This window comes from Peromyscus eremicus, chromosome 16_21, assembly GCF_949786415.1.
Source record: "Peromyscus eremicus chromosome 16_21, PerEre_H2_v1, whole genome shotgun sequence".
Lineage (NCBI taxonomy): Eukaryota > Metazoa > Chordata > Mammalia > Rodentia > Cricetidae > Peromyscus > Peromyscus eremicus.
Window position 1 is genome coordinate 31,670,878 of NC_081432.1, and position 22,145 is coordinate 31,693,022.

General features: G+C 36.7%; 2 long non-coding RNA genes across 2 annotated transcripts; one reads left to right on the forward strand and one right to left on the reverse strand.

Moving 5' to 3' along the window:
* Positions 1–7,493: 7,493 nt before the first annotated feature.
* LOC131926687 (uncharacterized) lies at positions 7,494–18,845 on the reverse strand. The gene is made up of 2 exons (XR_009383542.1): positions 18,730–18,845; positions 7,494–7,746 (listed from the first exon to the last, which is right to left on the reverse strand). It is a non-coding gene; the product is annotated as an uncharacterized LOC131926687 (long non-coding RNA).
* Positions 18,846–18,887: 42 nt separating this feature from the next.
* On the forward strand, positions 18,888–21,625 carry LOC131926751 (uncharacterized). The gene is made up of 3 exons (XR_009383558.1): positions 18,888–18,974; positions 19,856–19,927; positions 21,502–21,625. It is a non-coding gene; the product is annotated as an uncharacterized LOC131926751 (long non-coding RNA).
* Positions 21,626–22,145: the final 520 nt, after the last annotated feature.

The following is a 22,145-nucleotide window of genomic DNA, read 5'->3' on the forward strand; positions in this document are numbered from 1 at the left end:
TAAATACTCCCCAGGAGAACATCATCAGGCTTTATCCTGAGCACCTTGGTAAGATAAAGAAAAGGCTAATAAATAATGGTAGGGGAGCAGAGGAGTAAAGCTGACTCCTGTTATTAACAGGGCTGCCTAGACTTCTTTCCCACTCCTGCTCATGTGTAGAAGTAAATGTACCTTCAGCCTGCTATTTGTATTTCTTGGAGCTCTGCAATAACAAAAACAACATTAGAAACATGAAAATTATGAAACAGTGGAAATGAAGATGTGTTTGCAGTGTGATGTCACACAGTTTTTCATGTCTCTGATCTGTGTTGTCTTTTAATCTTCCAATCGACGTTCCCTGTGGACATGGCAGGCGGACTCTGTCAGTTTCTACCCATGCATAAAAGGCTCTGGAATTCAATCCCAGAGGATTCTTCACAACATGAATATCAGTTTGACAAAATGTTTTCAAAAGGTCCCAAATCATGAAATTCTAGAGTCTATCCATAGGTTTCTTTCTATAACGAGGAAGAACTGGAAGCAAGCTGTTTGGAACAAGCTATTGTGTACTGTGCCCAAAACTATGATGAACATGTGTGCCATTACAGAACACAGATCAAATGCAGTGTCTGGCTTCAGTCACCAATGGGACTTGAGAGTGTGACCCAAAGATGTCTGCCTTTGGATAAGACTGCTCATGTTGGAGCCATCATTGATATTACAAGGGCATGAAAGATGCTAGAGTACAAAGCTGAATTACAATTCTTCTAGTTGATGCTAAGGTAGCACCTGGCTCCTCCTCTCAGTCACGCAGCGCCACAGCCCTATGACTTGTGTCTAGGATGGTTCACAGCTGTCACCTTCTCTGAAGGAGAATCTCCAGATAAACTTGTCCCTTCCCCAGCGTGTAGCCTGCAGATGGAAACTGAAAGAGATGCGGACAGTCTAGGTCACAAGGTAACAGTAAAGCCTCATTACTTAAACTCCAAGCTGGATCAGTCACATCCACCCTCTAGCTATGACCTCCACTGCCTGCCATTTCCAGCTTCCTGTCTTTAACTTTCCTTGGGAATGTTGTCCTGAGAATGATTGAAAGCCTCCTCTCAGGCTGTGCTCCAAGGGAACCTGGCCTAAACCAGTTCCTAAGAGGATTATGACAAAAATGTAGCTGTCTTTCTGATTCCCAGGGGTAAACCTCGTTGAACTTTTTAATCTCAAGTGTGTGTGGGGGTTGCGTATTTGGGTATGTTAAGATTTTAAAAGGTGTAATGTTTTTAAATATCATTTTATGTTTCTTGATTGATTGTTTAGCTATCTTTATATTTATATATGAAAAAACTGTTTCTTTTAATTCTGTTATTGAAATGTATTTTTTTTTTTTACCCTACAATATACCATGATAATGGTTTTGCCCTCTCTACTCCTCCCAGACTTCCACCTCCCTTCACATCTGGATCCACTTACCGTCTGTCTCTCATTAGAAAACAAACAGGCATCCGAGGGATAATAATTACACAAAATAAGATAAAACAAAAATAAATGCACTGATGCGGGACAAAGCAAATAGGAAAAAAGAAGACCAAGAAAAGGAACAAGAAACAAATATAGACATGGAGACTCACTCATTCACACATAAAAACACAAAACTGGAAACCATAATATATCACAAAGGACCTGGGGGAGAGAGAGAGAGAGAGAGAGAGAGAGAGAGAGAGAGAGAGAGAGAGAGAGAAAGAGAAGGAGGGAGGGAGGGAGGGAGGGAGGGAGGGAGGGAGGGAGGGAGGGAGGGAGGGAGGGAGGGGAGAGAGAACAACAAAAAGATAAAATTTAAAAACAATAAAAGAGAAAAGCCCTAACACACTTTATAAGTCCAGGAACCTCTATCGATGTCAATGAGTTTATTTTCTGTTAACCGTCTACTGCTCAGCATGCAGCCTACCCTTAAGATAAGCTTGTTTCCCCAGTGATACTCCCTTGAAGAGAACTAAATTTTCATTTGCAAGTGGTTATCAATTGGAGATAGCTTCATATTTAGGGATGGTGGGAGGGCACCTGTCTACTCCCCTTCCAGCTCTATGACCCCATTTGGTACAGACCAATGAAGGCCTTTGGCATGCTGCCTGGGTCTCTATGAGTTCATATGTGCACCTGTCCTTTTGTGTTTAAAATTCCCTGTTTCCTTGGTGCCCTATAGTCTTCTCTGGCCCTTGCACTCTTTCTGACTCCTCTTCCATAGGGTTCTCTTGAGCCCTGAGGAGAGAGATTTGATAGAGGTATCCCTATTAGGACCATCCCTAAACTCTTCCACTCAATCCATATTGTCTGGCTGTGGGTGTCAGGTTTTGTTCCCAACTGCTGAAGGAGGAAGCTTCTCTGATGACAGCCAAGCAAGGCACTGATCTAGGAGTGTAGCAGAATGTCATTAGAAGTCATTTTGTTGCTATCTTCTTTTAGTAGAACATCAGTATTTGGTTTTACCCTGAGTCCCTGGTCCATCTAGTTTCAGGTACTTGGTCACCCAAGCAGCATCAGGTATGAGTTTTATCTTGTGGGGTGCATCTTAAGACAAAGACAAATGAGAAATTGGTCAGTTACTTCTACAAGCTTTGTGCCACCACCGCACTGGCATATTTTGCAGGCAGAATACCATGGCAAATCGAAGGATTTGTAGCTGGGTTGATGTTTGTATTTCTCCTTTGATAGAGTGCAGATTACCTTCTGGTACCAAGAACACTAGCCCATATAGGTGAAGGTTCTAGACGTGGGAACTCTCATCCATAGCTGGTGGGAGTGCAAACTTGTGCAGCCCCTAAGGACATCAGTGTAGCAGTTCTTCAGGAAGATGGAACTCGTTCTACCCCAAGATGCAGCTATATCATTCTTGGGCATATTCCCAAAGGACACTTCATACTACTGCAGAGACACGTGCTCAACCATGGTCACTGTGGCTCTATTCACAAAAGCCAGAAATTGGAAACAGCCTAGATGTCTCACAACAAATAATTCAATAAAAACATGCTGTATATTTGTACAATGGAGTACTATTCATGTATCAAAAATAAATTATGAAATTTACAGGCAAATGAATGAAACCAGAAAAAAATCATCCTGAATGAGGTCATCCAGAAAGACAAATATGGTATGTCCATATAACTACAGGGAATATGTATAGAGTAAAGAGGTGGTGGTGGTGGTGGTGGTGGTGGTGGTGGTGGTGGTGGTGGTGGTGGAGGTAGAAGTGGTGGTGGTGGAGGTAGTAGTGTTGGTGGTGGTGGTGGTATTGGTGTTGGTGGTAGACAGATCTCCCTAGGAAAGAGACCTAGCACATATAATTGTGAATAGATAAGTGGTGGACTGGAATGGGAGAATAAAGTGGGAAGAAGGAGAGAAGGACATGAGAAAGGTAATATAGAGAGACAGCTAAAATTAAGGATCATTTGAGGGGTAGTATGAAAACTCAATACAGTAGAAGCCCCATATATATATATACATATATGTGTGTGTGTATATATGTATGTATTTTTGTGTGTGTGTGTGTGTATATGTATGTGTGTGTGTATATATATATATATATATATATATATATATATATATATATATATATGCAATCTAATGAAATCATCAAATAATTGGAGAGACAGTCCCCTAACTGGTCATCTTTTATCAGCAAATGACGCTTCTTTTACTGGGAATGTGTTAGATCTCATAGAATTGTTGACCAAACGTGTCCTATATGAACCTCCAAGCAACTCAGGTTTTTTCTGAGACTAGTTTTCTCTCTACAATCTGATGGCAAGACCCCATTGCTGAAGACAACACATACAGAACTCATTGCACACGGTGGGTTTAAACTGATGCCTACTTCTGTTTTTCTTAACTTCACAACCTAATCATAGTTTTTCTTCTAAAGTAAGTTATTGAAGATAACATTTCCATGAAAAGTTGTGTTATACTAGTGTGCTATGAGTGCTGTTTTTTCCTTGTATTTTTTGTTTGCTATCATTTTATTATACCTTAGTATAATAAAATATATACATATATATTATATATTATATATATAATAGAAATCGACTTAGTTTTGATTGCTGCAAATGGTCTTCTTTGGCTTTACCTTGCCTGGCTCCCTAGTTTGTGTCTGGCGGCTCAGCAGATCTTCATGTCAAGTTGCCACGACCCTGACCTTCAGGGGTACTTTCTTCACTTAGCCCTTCTTGCTTCAGGTCACCTTTACCCTTTGGGGCAGCTGCCAGCTAGAGGATCCTCTTTGCTCTCATTCTGTTCCCCTGTCTTGTTTACACATTTCCTTCATGCTGCTGAATAACTTAATGCCTTACTAAGAGTAGACATATGTTTGTTCTGCTCCCCTGTGTATTCAGAACACCTTTATACTGATTTTATATATTGTTGATGGTTTTACTGGAACCCAGGCTCCAAGGGATAGTTTGTTCCTTTCAAAATTTGCTGGCGTGCTATGTGGCATCTTCTGTCATCCTCAATGCTGAACAGCCTTTTGTCACTGCCATTAGTGACTTAGTGTGTAGCTACCCTTCCCTCTTCTGAAGCTTTTAAGCTCTTTGCCTGTGCTGTTCTGATACCTCTGAAGTCCTCTTGGCATGGGTATGCATTTTTTCCCCTTAACTTTTCTTAATGTGCCTTTTCAGCAGCATAGTCTCACTTCACTATCACATGAAAATGCCCATTGTTATTTTCATCTTTGAGAGGAATAAAATGAATTTCAAGTAAGTTATATGGTGTGCACAAGACCATAAAGCAGAAACTGCAGAGTGAATTCTGAAGCCAGAATCGCAGCCTGTGAGTCATCTTGATCTTCTTCCAGCATCAACTTCCTGCTCAATTATCTCTCCAACATTTTCATCTTCAGTTGTAGGTTTTTGTTTACTCATTTTGTCTATCTTCATGAAACAGGAATTATAGCAATTAGTTAATAAGATTGATCTAATAGAAGATAAGTGTATTCTTATCCCTCCAATTTTAGCAACTCCTTCTGGTTACTGTGTTATTAGTTATTTTAATGATTATTCTTAGCTTGTTGTCTTATCCAAACCTGATAAATAAGACATGAGTTATCTTTGACACATACACACACAAAAAAATGATCCTCCAGTGGAAATTAGACAAGCCTGTCATTTTGGATATCCTTGGCAAGGCAACATTAAGAGAACAATAATGCCTAAAACATGGGCTTTGGTTTCAGAGTCCTAAGCCCAAAAGTGAAATGGTAAATATTTCTTTTTCTTTCTAGGCCTCTTATTATGAAGCATGGGCAAACAGCCACTTAAAATTGATATGAAAATTAACTGATATAAGAAATGCAGCATGTACATATCAAGAAATGAATATTTAAAGCATAATCAGAATATTTAGGCAAATCTTAATTACATTTTCTGAGGGGAGGTGGTAAAGATTCAACAAGCATTTCGTATAGATGAAGGCATATTCTGTCTCATATAGAAAGAGAATCACATCATCCCTCAAGATACTCAGAAATGTTAATACAAACACTTAGGTGTCTAATGGCTAATTATAGCAGCCTCCTAAAATAGTCTAACTTTCATGTTCTTTACGGGTAAGGAATAAAACCTGCAGTTTGCCTACTAGATGCTAAGAGTTGTGATCTGTCTTAAAGAAATTATTGATGATTCTTTTTAAAGGAGCTCCTAAACTCCTAAAATCCTGTAATGATTAAATCTTCAGTCAGTTTGAATCAAGAAATATTTATTTGTGTGTTTCTGACAGTATGTGGTACATTCTCTTTTGGCCATTGCTATCATGAATTTTAACCTTACGTTGGTAATTTTGTTTTCCATATTAACTCTGTATATGTTCTTCTAACCCAAAATGTGTGTGTGAAATGGTGACCTAGAGCATCACCAATGCTGCGTGTGATGGAGTGTTGAGATGTAGGGAGTGGCTCATATTTTCTTTGTCCCGGATCTTGCTTCACGTTACTTCAGAGCATACAGTTGGGATTTCATGTGCTTTCCATTTTTGCACTAAATTACATCCTTGGATAAATTTGAGAAAGAGATAAGGAAGATTATAAAAAAAAATGGGTATTGTATCTTGTCTTAAACGTCTTTTAATATTAAATAGATAACATTAAAAACATTCTTGTTTGCTTAGAAAAGTACATAATTTTAAGACAAATTTATGGAGAAGTTGTTATTCAGACTGTTATTACTGGTGTTTATTGAAAAAAAATTGGTACTAAGAATTTTAGTATATCCAGGGACACTCGTGGATGTCTCAACAGCCTTACTTACATACATTGACTGCCTCCACTGAATAATTTTTCACCCCAAAGAAGGCAAATGTAACATTTTGTAATCTAGGATAGACCTTCTCTTTCTTTGTCACTACATCCTGGCCAGGGGCAGGCATAGCAGAAAAAGAAACCAGATAGCAATGGGGTTAGAGAACCCATTATAACTTCCTGAGTTAGTAAAATCTAGTTACTCTTGGTTAAGTAGTCCTAAGCATGGACTCCAGATGCAGTAAGAGAAGTCCCTGTGAAGGAATGCTAGCTGTCTGTCTGCAGTGATAGTTCCAGGGTGACCTGACTGGGCTGGGTATTTTTAAGGGCCCCACCTTCTTGTTCTGGAATGAGTTGTAGAGCCAGGCCAACAAAACACTTTCTGTTCTTGTGGATATCCAACTGAAGCTTGGTCTGACTTTGCAGCTTTTTGTTTGCAGTTATCTGGAAGACTCACATCTTCTGCTGAAATAATTCATGGAAAGACTGGGAGAGGTCAAGGATTTTAAATGGGCAACAACACAAAGGAAAATCAAGCTAAGGTTGAAGGAGAGCATATACACCTATTAAATAAAGTCTTGGCAACTACTGACTGCCCCATTAGTTTATGAGTTTAGACCAAAGCAGTCACAACATGGGAGTTTCTAAAGTGGACCAATAAAAAAAAAGCCCATAGAAATGAAAAATAACCTTAAGTTTCTTTTCTTCACACACACACACACACACACACACACACACACACACACAAACACATGCATATGTATATTCAAATTATTTATTATTTTATTAATTATAAAGATGTATATGAGTGTATCACTATTGCTTTATCCTTTCAGTGAGAAGTTAAATATCCCTGAATGTCTTTTAAGCTTCTGATTTACCAGATATATCCTAGCAGCATTTAGATCTGGTGGTCTTTTGTGCTCAGGAGGCATGGTTTGTGATGCTATTGATCAGTTTCAAGGGCGGGTTAGAAATGAAGCCAAGTCTCTGGAGAGAGATTGCCATCACCTTGACCTTGAGTCAGAGTTAGACCACTGACCCTTGAACTCCAGGACCTAGCCACCAGATTTTGCTATCTTTCACAGCGGCCAAGCAAGTCAGCGGGGGCACGTGTCGATGTGGCTCTTGCCAAATCGGAATTGACTGACCAGTAGGACGCCTGCGAGCGGCGGGAAATGTGGGTTAAAGTATGTCAATAATGTTTCAGAAGAACGATTTCTCCCAAGAATTGTAGCTGTTGGAATGTTTTGACATTTATTCGGTAGAGAAATGTAGCACGTTTTGTGAAGCACTTCAAGAGGGCTGCTGCTAACTGCTGCGGGGTATTGATCGTCCTGTTAAATTGCACAGGCACACTTGGGAGAGCATTGAGATTCAGGCAACAGGACAGAAAGGATCGGCTGCACCCGATGGTCACTAATGGTAATTGGTTTCGATCCTTGCACTTGAAGAAGCCATGATTTACTTGGCTTACTGATGAAATGTAGACACTAAATATTTTGAGAAGAAAAAAACATACCATTTTTTAAACATTTACAAGCCAGCACCTCCATCCTGGAATGTCTTGCCTATACAATAAATTCAGCGGTGTATGAAAATATCCAACCAAGGGGTCACCAATTCTGATTTTCCTTCTGCTGGTGTTTCCCTTTTGTGTGCCATTTGTTGGTCTGCCAATTTGCTTTTCAACTTGTTCATAATTTAATTTGAGACAATTTACTTGTGAGTTTTGGATTTAAAGTGTGCTTTATAATTATAAAGGAAACACAACACTGGGGTGAAAAAAACATTCAGTTCATAAAAGCATGAGTACAAATAAGAGAAGCAAACATCTCTTTTCAGTTTTATACTATTTTCAAACAATCATTTTGCTGTAGACTGTTTAACATAGCTTAAAAATCCTCCCATATCATACATCTACCAAGAACTCAGAATTTTAATTCAGAACAAACACTATTTTGTGTCATTATTATATCTTTTACTTATTGTGTTAGTATATTTCATATCCTATCATATATGAATATACATGAAAAAGTAAATATACATACCTTTACACATAGGTAGACAGATAACTTATATACATATAACACTGTGTGTGTATGCATACAGGAACATATAAAACATGCATTATTGTGTATATGTTATTATGTGTATTATGCATGTATTGCCTTATATGTTCGACATAGAATTTTTAGAATATATGTGTTATGTCTTTATGCTATATACATACATATACAGTGTATATAATACCTATTTATACACAAGCCTTTCTTTCACTGTGTGTATTTATGTTGCCAAGCAAAATTGTTAATGGATTTAAAGTGAATATAAAGATGTACCCAGAGATTATGAGTGCTATGTTGTTCTATTAGAGCATGCTCCCAAAGGTGTAACCATTCTCATTTTCATTAAATTATCATAACTCCATTCTAAAATTATTGTATTAATTTATATAATTTTGCCCTACATTTTCATTTTTTTCTATTTATATCAATGATCTTAATATAATATGAACTAAATTTTGAATTATTTTAATAACTCTAATATTGCTTAAAGATTTGAATATTAAACATCAAAATTAATTGAGGAAGAAAATTAATAGAATTATAACTTATAAAGCAATATGATATATTAAATTTGATACATATTACATTTTCAAATTAATTTATAATATGTAGTTATAGTCATGTCGTGGTAAACATAATCATTTAATAAAAATAGCTATTACATAGATTAGGTTTAAATGTTGACTCAAGATCTATTTTTTTAAAATACATCAAGATGAAAAATATTCTTATTGTTCACAGCATTAAAAAGAGGGAAAACTTCTATTAACTATTAAACTTGATGACATTTTGCAAACTTTCATTACTTAAGAAACCCCTTGACTATCCCACTCAACTACATTCCTGAGGCATACAAGATTATTTATCAGTGTCTATTGTGTTAAAATGTAAAATCTATATTGAAATCTCACAGGAGCTTCCAATCCTTAATGTTAATAGCATTACTATTTCTATGGAATTTCACTTCCCAGTTCTGGAATGAAGGTCCGTGAGAGCCATAGGCAGGTATTCCTGGGGGCAGACCTCTGTTAGTGTGGACAGGCAGCTGGAGGCAGCTAAATTGCCTTCCAGACCCTGACAATGTCTTCAATCTTGTTTTCTGGAGGGATCAGCAGTAGTGGAGATAAGGGGATTATCCTTTCTGCCCATCCCATTCTCACATTTCATGGAACCTTGACAATAAATGTGCTAATTAGAGCTAATTGCTCTGTTAGACTCTAGTGTAGTAAGACCCAACAGAGACCACTGTGGCATTCAAGTAGGAAAGTACTTTCTCACCTTTTCTTCATGTGTGGATTTCACTTGTTTGTTTGAAGGGAAAAAATAATATTTTTCCAAATTTTCACAAAATTTAATACAATACTTCTTTGAATTTTGAAAGCATGTTTTTAAAGAAAGGTTTCTTTTGAGGGAGGCAGAGAGATGACTCAGTGACTAAAAGAACTTGCTGCTTTTGCAGAGGGCCCAGGTTCAATTTTCAATTCCCAGTACCCACATGTTAGTTCACAACTGTCTGTAACTCCAGCTCCAGGGAATCTGACACACTCTTCTGGCTTTCAAAAGCAAGCACATGGTGTACGTATATACATGTAGACAAAACACTCACACACATAATAAAATAAAATAAGAAAGCTTCTGGATGTTTCCAAAATTACATCTATAGGAAATGTTTTTTTCTCTTAAAGTATACATAAGAAAGTAGCATGAAATTAACTTTGTCTGTAGATGAGAAATTGAGTTTTCTCTCTTCCTAATACTCCATACAAGCTCTTTTTAGTAGTTTTCATGTCTTACCATGTATACTTTTATATCCCTCCTTCCATGGATGGTTTCCTAGTCCTTAAAGTTTCCTTAAAGTGTCTTCTGAATTGCAAATGTATATGAATGTGTGTGTGTGTGTGTGTGTGTGTGTGTGTGTGTGTGTGTGTGTGTATGTGTTTTTGGAAATATGAGTAATCTGTGAATCTACTCTCAAGAGACAGATGCATAATCAGATTCTGCTGCTCAGTATAGTTTGCCACCCCAGTGGATTTACAGGCTTCCTATATTTTGGAGACATTAGCTATGCCAGCCTTAACATTTTCTTGAGTAACTCTTCTTTTTCTATACAAACTCTTAGACTCAGTTTGTCAGCTTCTAGGTGCTCATTAAGTTGCCAATTTGGATTTTATTGACTCCATGAATAAAGCCTTGGTTAACTGGCAACAATTCTAGTCTTCACATACATGACTATGGGATTTTTCTCTATTAAGATACTTGTTTTTGCTATGATGCCTATGCACCACCACAGCCACATGCCACAATAACCTTAAGGATTCAGTAATGGCACACATTCTTTTGTGGTAACCAACAGCTCTATATTTGGACTTAAAGCCTGTTCCATGTCACGTACTGGAAACCTAGACAATGTTCCAAGGCTAGTAAAGCCATAGATCTTAGAGAAGACCCAACAAACTCCACTTTACTAAACTAACAATCTCTAAAAACATTCTAAATATGCATATCTTTATAGTCTTAGATTAATGTAATTCTCACCCTCCACCACATAAACTTCTTGCAACAGATGGGAAGCGTTCTGTAAAACCACAGCTGATCACAATATAGAGTTGCAGCTCCCGATCCCAACATATACTTCTCTTACAACACAACTCCCTCACCTAAGGCTCAGGGTTCACTGCAGAAACGAGGTGAAAGAGTGTAAGAGAGAAGATTGTAGGGTTTGCTGTGAGATTGTGTCTCCTAGAAATGTCAGAAAAGCTGCACCCATGAAATCTCACCAACATAGCTGCCTATGGCCATAATCCGAGCAATGAGGACACCAACAGACATGGAAATGTGGAAAGAGAAAACTCAGGGGGCTCAACCCTAGACAAAAATCTACAGGCCACTGAGAGGGACTGAAAGGAAAAAGGAGAAGGGGAGAAGTGCTGTCATTGTATATTCATCTCAAACATTTAAAAATCATATTTAAATAAACATACTTGCTTCCTTTCAACATTGGTACATTCCACAATAGTCTCACACTGCTTTATTGTATGCACAATGAGCTCTTTAAAAAACATTGGTGCCCACATTAACTAATAAAAATACTACCAAATACAATAGAGCTGTGTGCAGTTGAGAAGTATATTTACTTTTAATTTTTACATTACATATTCACAGTGAAGTACTTTTGAGGACCCAGGACAAAATTACACCACTATATTCATTGTCAGGAGAGAAATACAAAACTATTAAGCAAAAGCAGAGGACCCATTACAGAAATGTGTGTGTGTGTGTATGTGTGTGTGTGTGTGTGTGTGTGTGTGTGTGTGTGTGTGCAGATAGTCAAGCTTCTTTTTAATGATGGCTATTTTCCCACACTTCTCCAAGGTATATTGCAAATTACATAGGCACTTTTCTAATATAGTTCATTTGTTGTCAAGAGGTGAAATTTACCAACCAGAGAGAATAAATCAATATGTCCTCACAAAGCTGAAGGCAATGTGACAATGTGATACACTGGTGAACCACAGTGGTGCAACATATAGAAAATTCAGTCTTCTAAAGTTCACTTTTTTTTTAATCTTGTCAAGTTTTCCTAAGACCACACTTAACATTTTATTATTCCATAGTACCTATTAAACTACTGCTTTATGGAGAAGATGTTCGTAGTCATAGAAGTGGATTGGTTGTAACTAAAGTGATGAAACATCCTCTTCCTGTAGATGGTGCGATCTGTAGCATTTACAGTTGACTACATACAGCCCCAGCTTATGAAATATTTACGAATGTTACATAATGGCAACCCCAGGAGAAAGTGTAGAAAGTGGAAAGCACACAGAATAGCCCAAAGCAAACACTGATGAGCTCAGCTCTGTGTGATCCCTGGGCTTTGTCCAGAGTCCTTACAAAGCTTCTTCTGATGCGGTTTTGGGGTGAGGCCACTGTACCACAGAAAGGTGAGGGTTTCCACCAGCAGAAGAAACAGGGAGTTCCGTGTTACAGGATACACCCTCAACCAACTCATAACAACATGACATGGCTCACAACAACAGATCCCAATGTCTGCTGTTCCAAGAAGTGTTTCTGAGGAATGTCCTTGTGGTCTGCTAAAGGGGAATCTTTGGCTAATCAAGACATGTTGTCCCAGGCCTTATGTTTAACTTTTACTCCAGGCTCTTCAGGATACAGAAAAGGCTAGATCCCCAGGTCTGCACTCATTGTATGCCAGTATGGGTTTCTGCGTTTGTGTCAGGAATTGGCAGTATGTGAGCCTCGGACGTTCTGAGAGTCTAGCTTACTATTGATTAGTACACCATTGGTTAGGAAAAGTCAGCAAGGTAGTGCCAAATTAAATATGGAATTGCTCTTTTGATGTTAATTTAGACACATACATATTCTTCATTCAAGCTTTCTGTTGATTTATCTGTTTCTCGTCTCTGACTTCAGCATTACAACACAGATTTAAAAATAAACCCCCTCCACACAAAACAAAACATTCAAACTCTAACGAAATATTAGTGGATTTCTTATTCAGAAATTTATGGACTAGTAGTTCTCAATATTTATACGTTGAAAAATTATTTATGTTTTCATAAATTCCCAACAGAATATTAAACCAATTTTTATTACTTAATATAATATAAAATGTCTCCCATGTGCGAACCTACAATAGAGAAAGGGATTTTATGTTACATATGACTGAACTGAGAATGCATAGCCACCAAGAAGTGGAATTTGACATCCAAATACAGGCTTAGAAAATTTCTTATCCCATACTGCTGACATAATACTCATGTACTCAGAGTAGGGACCGTATTCCTTGCCCTGGTTGTACAACTGCATCCTTATCTAAGTAGAGCTAATGTACTAGCAAGACTACAAGGGTTGCTAGCCCCTCTCCATTGAGCCACCTTCTGGGATCAACATCCTTCAGTTGATACCTGTGAAGCATCCACTTCTGCGTCTGATTTTGGCTCACAGGATTTACTCTGTGACAACCATATTTTTTCCAGCTTCTGGTTTCCCTTGCTTTACCAATTTTACTACTCATGTAGGGATCAGGAATCCTTGAAAGTTAGTATCCTTTCCTCTCAGGGGCTTGTGACATGGAATATCTAAAGCTTGTCTTGGGTCGAGAATTCCTCTCACATAATCTGTTAAGTCCCACATCTTTAGAGAAACTTGCCACATTCCCAGACACTAAAAAGGCAACAGGCACTAACATTCCCTGGTGTCAGCTTTAGGAAGGGATAAGGTATAGGGTTCTTCTGAAAGGACTCTGTGCCACCTCTCTTCTCTAAGCCCTATTCTCTCGATTGTTCCCACTTCCAGTTTGGTCAAACCTAATCTTGTCAATGGGACTTGGGACACATGGATGAACTGCACAATAGATTCTGCCACTTTCCCTATTCAGCTGAGGTTCAGGAGTAGATTTTGAAACGTGTGAAAGTTATAAACCTATGGTTGGTTATTTATTTTTGCATTGCCTTAATCGCTTTTATTTTTCTTCTTGAATGATAGAACATGTAAACACATAGAAAAATATAGCAGTGGGAGTAAATTCTGTGTAAATAATGAAATTTTTTGGTAGTGTGTGTGGTGACATATTGTGTTCCCTAATAAAATTTGCCTGAAGATCGGAGAGACAAAGGAACAAGCCACTGCCATGTCTCACCTCGCCAACTCCATGAATTCTCTGACTGCATGTCTCTTGAGTCCTCTGCTGAAAGGGGTCCACCTGAAAAAAGCCTTTAGTTCCTGACTCCTCACATCTTATAAAGCTTTCTCCACCCAGCCATCACTGGCTTCCTAGTGTTGGGATTAGTAGCATGTGTGCTTCCCAAATACTGAGATTAAGGGTGTGAGATCTCAAGTGCTGGGGTGTGTGACTCCCAAGTGCTGGGATTAAAGGAGTGTGCCATCACTGCCTGGCTCTGTTTTTCTCCTAGACTGAGTCAATCTCATATAGTTCAGGGTGGCTTTGAACTCACAGAGATCCATCTGGATTATGGTGTGGTCTAGGATTAAAGGTGAGTGCTACCCCTGCCTGGCTTCTATGTTTAATCCAGTGGCTTGTTCTGTCCTCTGATCTTCAAGCAAATTTTATTAGGGTACACAATATAGCACCACAAGTGTATGTGTGTGTGTGTGTGTGTGTGTGTGTGTGTGTGTGTGTGTATGTGTGTATCTTTCTGTCTCTTTGTTTGTACTCCATATGCTTTCCTTAAAAATTTAAGACATCTTACTATACATCATGGAAAGTGGGCTAATAATGTTATTTTATCATAACAGGTAATAATGATAAATAATATACATTTAAATTTTCTGGTAGTAGAAAGTAAGTGATCTCACTATAAAAAAGCACACAAGATAAAGCCTAAATTAAATAACTAACTAGATTAACCATTTCACAATGAATACCTACATCAATATACATGTTAACTTCTATAAAAATATACATATTGCCAGTAAATTAAAATAAGTTAAATTTGAAACAAAAAGAACATGTAGAAACTAACACTTTAGTCTCTGACATTTTTAAATATTTTTCACTTTAAAAATTTTAAGTGAATATATTAGTGTTCATTTTTTTAAAATTAAATGTTTGAATAATTTCAAATGTACTTGAGTACTGTATTTACATTTTCACCCCCTCCCATGTCCAGCTCTTCCCACGTCCCCCTCCCACTGCCTCTCGAATTCATAGCCTGTTTTTTTCAATTATTCATGCATTTTACGTATTTGTGTATATATATATATATATATATATATATATATATATATATATATATATTGATCTTTATCTAAAGGCATATAGAATTAGTCATTTTCATTGAAAATTACCTACAGTAGTTTTAATTCAAATCTTACAAATTGAGTAATCATTTTCCAGATCTCAAAGCTAGAAGGAAGTAATGTTTCTCTAGTCACAAAATTCATATTTAAAGTTACAATCCATTTCTGAAGAAAATGTAGAATAAACACAACGAGATTTTACATGAATCCCTCAGACGATTCAGGTTTAAATAAAGAACAGGATATGATCAACTTCTTGGACAGGCCAGAAATATTTGGACTTGAACCTGGAGTATACAAATTTTTCTTTAGTTCTTCATACTGAAGAGGTTTTGCTTTGTGGTGACACAGAGTAAAAAGCATGCTTTTGCATATTATAGCTCCTCTCTGAAAATATGACATGATTCAAGAATGCGACCTTGGTCTTGGTGGCACTGCCTTTTCACACATCATTCCTGAGATAAAGGTACTCTAGTAGTTGCTTTTTAACAGCAATTGCTTGAAAGTAAATATACCTACCTACAGACCATTCTTTCTTTTAATTTTTGTGATGTTTTTAAAGTAAATGATGTAAATATGATAGAAATAATGCTTTTAAAGTTATGAAGCAATGTTGTTGAAGGCTAAACCAAGTTTGATGTTAAATATGAAAAGCATGAGTCGGCAAGGCAGTTAGATAACAACACAACTTAGTTTTATATTGACTTGAAGGTAGAAATACTATTTAGTAAAACTATAGTAATTATTATATTAGTATTCCTAATAAATGATTCAATGATAAAAGTACAGCATTTTAAAATGTCAGTATCCCTATAGCTTAAAGAATAATGTATTTTCCCTCTTAATGTACAACATATTAGATTTTTTTTAAATGTGTGTTTGTCTATGTGTGCATTATGGGCAATTAAGTGTGAATGCTTGCAGAGATCAGAAGAGAGCATCAGAACCCTGCATGTGAGCATACAGGTAGTTGTAATTAGGCCAAGATAGACACTGAAAACTGAACTCTGCTCTTCTGGAAGAGCAGAGAATGCTAACCATTGAGGCATCTTTCCATCTCTTAGCTCTTTTTTTTATAAATAATATCATATTTGACTTTTGGTTACTAAGGATAATATTTAGGCTATTATGCATTATTCATTTAACATTAAGTGATTATGGAAGGTGGTTTAGAAAATATGTAAAATATCTGCAAAAAATTTGCATTATTTGTACTTTCATCTAGCATGATAAAAGATAAATATTATATTAGTTTCCTACCATTACACTGAGGTATCTGAAATAATTAACTTGCAAAGAATAAAAATTTAAGATGGCTCATAGTTTGGGAGATTCCTATTCAGGTTTCTTGGTCCCTGTGCTTTGGGCTTGTAGTTAGACAGATATCATGGCAGGAACATGTTGTCACTCATGAGCTAGAAAACAAAAGAGGGCACAGAGGAGACCACCCATTTAGGGCGTGCCACAATCACCTATTAACCTTTCACCAGGTCCTGCTTCCCAAAGGTTCGACCATCTCCCAATTATAGCATCACAGGTCCCCATGCTGTAACAGAGGCCTGTGAGAATCCTTCACTTTCAAACTAGAGCAGGTGCCAGTGATGGTATCACTCATGTGTTAAACAGATTAAAGTGTATTTGTTTTCTTCTTCATGTAGAAATTAATTGCTGTTTTCAGGCTCATTGTACCTCGTCCTTGTCCCCATGCTGTTCTTCAAAATGACATCTTCTCATTCTCAATAAGAGGCAGGGGAACTCAAGGGCAAAAGTAGACAAGAGCTCCAGACTTCCTTGGGACAGTATGACAGTCCTCAGACACTGCCACTTGGGCACACTGCCACATGCAGCTGCAGCCAAGGTCAGGACTTGAAGTCTGGGTTCTGAACAGACACCAGATGCATTTTTATTAGTGGGAGAAAAGCCCAGATATTTCAAAGAAAACTTAGTCTTTCCCATACTCATGGTCTGTTATAGCAACATCATTAGTTTTAGCTTTATATCCACATGAAAACCAAAATCAACAGAGATCCTTGAAAATTATTTTCATTACTTTTCTTGTGAGAATTTGTTAATGTTAAGTAGACTATGCTACTGATAGATCTTAATTTATTTTAGTAATTTTTAAATGTTAAAGACAGCCTTTTTCAAAGTTGGTTAACAAAATAAATATGCCATAACTATTATTTTACTGCATATGTTTATACCTGGTTCCTCCTACATGATTAATAATTTAATATTTGAACTGGCCCCTTTGTTATGAAAAGACATAACTGAAATTTAATGCATATCCTTTATTATTATTTTAGGTGCCATATAAAGTAATGGATTTCTCCTTTAAAAAAAAAAACAAAAAATGAAAAAGGAAGAAAAGTTTACTTTTATTTTAGATATACAAGCGAGTTCCTGTATACATGTATATGCACCAAGAATATATCTATGCTTCAGGAACTAGATGAAGGTGTTGGGTCCCCTAGAGCTGGAGTTATGGGCAATGTGGGCCACTGTGTGAGTACCAGTGTTCTGCAAGAGAATGAAGTGCTCTTAACTGCTGAGCCATCTTTCTAGCCCTGCACCTGGACCCTCCTGCTGATCTATTTTCTCCCTTTGAATAACTTTTTCTCCATGTTTTCCTTGACTCCTCTTTTTCCTTCCTCTCACCTCTCTTAAGACCTCTTCCTAATCTCTTAGGACCTCAGTCCTACTCCATGATCTATACACCTGCATAGAAATTCAAATTTGGATACAATAAATGTGAGAACATATAAAGTATTTTTCTCTCTGAATCTGACTTATTTCTCTTAACATAATGATCTTCAGTTCTATTCAACTGCCTCCAAATAGCATGATTTCATTTTTTCTTTTCGGCCAAAAATTTATAGTATATCCAATGTTTCCTTTATCCACTTATCTGACAGTGGACACCTAGGCTGGTTCTGTTTCTCAGCAGTGGTGAACAGTACAGTAAGATGCATTCATATATGTTCTGTGGCATGCTGATTTACAGTCTTACTTATACACCCAAGAGTAGTATAGCTGTATCATATTGTTAGTCTATTCATTTTTTGGGGAAAACTGAACATTGACTTTCACAGTGGCTGCACCAGTGTATAAATAAGAGTTGTTTTCTTAATAATTTCCATTCTAATTGGGGGAAGATGGAAATGCAAATTAATTTTAGTTTTGATTCGTCTAATTACTAAGACTACTGATCATCTTTTCAAATATTTATTAGTCATATGTATGAAATCATTTGAAGACTATTCAAACTATTAGCCCATTTATTGATTGCATGATTTGAGGGCTTTCTTGGTGTTTGATTTTTTTTTAAGTTCTATGTACATTCTAACACTAATCCTCTATCTCGTATATAATTGGCAAACAGTTGTTCCTCTTTGTAACATGTCTCTACATTGTGCCCATTGTTTTCTGTATTGTGTGGAAGCATTTTAATTTCTTGTAATACAATTGGTCAATCTTGGGATTATTTTCTATGCTACTGAAGCTCATGTCAACAAGTCACTGTGTACGATTATATCTTAAAGTGTTTTGTGTATAATTTCATCTAGTACTTTTAAAGTCTCAGCTCTTTGATCTATCTTGAATGGGTCTTGGGGGGATGAAAGTTACCTTCCTCATGTTAAAATCCAGTTTTCCAGGTACTTTTGATTGAGGTGGTTGTCTTTCTTCCAAATAAAATTTTGAAGACCTTAGTGAAAATTAAGTTGTTGTAGCTATGTGGATTGATTTCTGGGTTCTCTGAGTGTTCTGTCAAATTCTATTGCTTTGTGACATGCCACCTAGTGCTTGCCACTGTAATTCCGTAATGTAATTTGAGGCTAAGCATTATGGTACTTCCAGCATTTTTCTCTCTGGTGAGAACTGCTTTGACAGCTTGCTATCGTTTGTACCTTCACATGAATCTTAAGACTATCCTTTCAAATCTGTGAGAGAATATCACTGGTGTCTTTAGTGGGATTGGATTGAACCTATAGACTATTTGAAGCAACAATGACAATATTAGAAGATTGATACCATCCATCCATGAACGTGGGGTTTCTTTCAATTTTCTAGAGCTTTCTATTCCTTTCTTGGGGATCTTGAAATTGTCATTATATAGGACTTTCACCTTCTTAGCTGAATTTATTTTTGATATTACATTTATTTGTTTACTTGCCTGTTTATTTGAAGCTATTGTGGATAGGAATTCTATAGTGACCTCTTTCTAGACAAATTCATTATTGCTATATAGAAAGGCTACTTGTTTGTCCATGTTTAGCTGCACACTGCTGATTTGTTGAATGTGTTTATTAGGTCTAAGAGTTTCCTTTTAGAGTCTTTTAAGTGTGGAATCATGTTAATTGTAAATAGAGATACTTTGACTTCTTTCTTTACTATTTGTACCCTTTCTATTTCCTTTGTTTTCTTGTTGGTTTAGATAAAATTATGTTATGGATAATGCTTTTGCACACTGGTTCAATAAAACACTGACTGACCAGTAGCCAGACAGGAAGTATAGACAGGATAAGCAGAGAAGGAGAATTCTGGGAAGAGAAAGGGTGAGTCAGGAGATGCCAGCCTGCCTCCAGGGAGCAACATGTAATGACACACAGGTAAAGCCACAGAACATGTGTCGATACATAGATTAACAGAAATGGGCTGAGTTTAAGTGTAAGAGTTAGTCAGTAGTAAGCCTGAATGAAAGGCTGAACAGTTTTAATTAGTATAAGCCTCTGTGTGTTTACTTGGGTCTGAGTGGCTGCAGACTGAGCGGGACACAGGAAAACTCCCCGTTACAAGATTATGAACATTACACTGAACAAGACTGGTGAGAGTATATACCCTTGTCATATTCCTGATTTTAGAGAAGTCAAATTCTCTCCATTTAGTATAAAGTTGCCTTTAGGTTTATACATATATATATATACATATACATTATATATATATATATATATATATATATATATATATATAGTAGAGAGACTTTTGCTTATTGTTGAAATTGTGGTTACTTCATCTATTCAACTTGATGAATTTGTCCAGTTCTTCTCCATGTTTCAGATTTTTGGTATACGCATTTTCACCAAACTCTACAGTGGAAACATTCCTTTACAATGGAAATTTGAAAATGTTACAACATCCTCTTTTATATATTTTTATACTTAATTTTATTAATTTATTTATTTTCACTGTTTCTTTTTTAACATAATTTTTTACTGATTCTTTGGGAACTGCATATCATGTACCCCAAAACTATTCATTTTCCAGTCCCTCCATATCTACCCCTCACCCCTATAGCATCCCCCAAAAAGAAAATTAAGAATATATTCATTAAAAATAAAACAAAATAAACAAAGAACCCACTTCACTTCATCTTCCCTACCTCTTCAACAAGGCATTTGTCTTAGCAGCATTGGGAGCTGCTGTGTGTCACAAATTACTTGCAAATGTTCATTGCAATGAGTTGTTGGTCTGGTTCAAGGTCTCTGGCTTCTAGTACATCATCAGTACCATACCCTCACCTAAACTGTTCTTGGATATCCTGCTGTTGGCTCCAAGTCATGGAGATCTGCAGCTATGGTGCCATAGGACAAGTCCCTTCATGTACTCCCTCAAGCCAAAGATATGGTAGATGTTGGGGTGGGCCAACTCAAAGGTCTGGATGTGTGTCTGTGTAGTAGCTGATTTGGTCAGTTGGGGCCATTAGAACCTCCCCCCTCAGGAGAAGGGTGTCCACCTCTCTCATGGCTGTGGTGAGGAGTAGGACTATTTATCATGAGTGGGGGACCAGCTCTCCTGTGAGGGGCAGGACCAGCATTTCTGTTTCATTGCCCGGAAAGGGGAAGGACCAACTGTCTCAGGGCCAGTGAATTTTATTAAGTTATGTATTAATTTACAAATGTTATTACTTTATATATTTTCAGTGTTTATTTATCTAGTTTGCCCCGAGTTTTGTTACTCCTGTTTATTTTTATGGAGAAGTAACTTTTTGATTGATTTTATTTACTTTTTCTTCTAGTTTCCAGCTGATAAATTTTAACCTAGATCTTTATTATTTCCTGCTATTCACTACTTTAGGACCCCATTTTTTCCTGTTTGTCTGAGATTTTGAGTTATTTCATTGGAATATTTAGTATCTCCTATTTTTTAATGTAAATGTCATAACTATAAATTTTCTTCTTGGAAACATCTGAGCTATATCGTAACTATGTAGCTCAGTTACTTATGCTGTACTGATACATTGTACTTTACCTTCTTCCACTTGATTATAGAAATTTTAATTTTTCTCTCTGGCATTTTCATGTCTTACACATCATTAAAAATGTACTATTTACTTTTTCTTATATTTGTGCAATTTCTGTTGTTTCTCTTGATAGTAATTTCTACTTTTATTCCAACAAGGTCTGATAAGATATGAAGATTCTTTCAGGAGGTGGTTGGGAGGAACTGGAGGAATGGAAGGAGGAGAAGCTATGGTCAAGATGTTTTGTAAGAGAGAAGAATAAATTTTAAATTTTTCAGTGTTTTTCTGTGTGTGTGTGTTTGTTAATTTTTGCTTTCTGACATAGAATGTGGTCTGTTTTAGAGAAATTTCCCAGGATGATAGGAAGAATGTGTACTCTATATCTTTTGGATGGAATAGTCTGTTCTTTAAGTATATGTGATACTGGTATAGTTAAATTCTGAAATTTCTTTGTTGATTTTTCATATGGATGACCTTCTGAAGGAGATAATGGAATATGGAACAGTCATCTACTACTATTTTATATTATACTATATAACTATTTAAGCCTATTAAGATTTATTTTGTGAAACCAGAAGCCATAACATTTATTACATATCAATTTCTAAAAAGGTTTTATAATTATTTTATAATTTATCATCATGACGAATTGGTCTCCTTATTAAAATCAGGTGACTTTTTTTATCTCTTCTCAGTAACTTGGTTTTGAAGTCTACTCCAGTAGCTATCAGAATCACTAGGCCAGCTTATTTTCCATTCACTTGGTAGATTCACTTCCATCCTATGACTCTCTGTCTGTGAG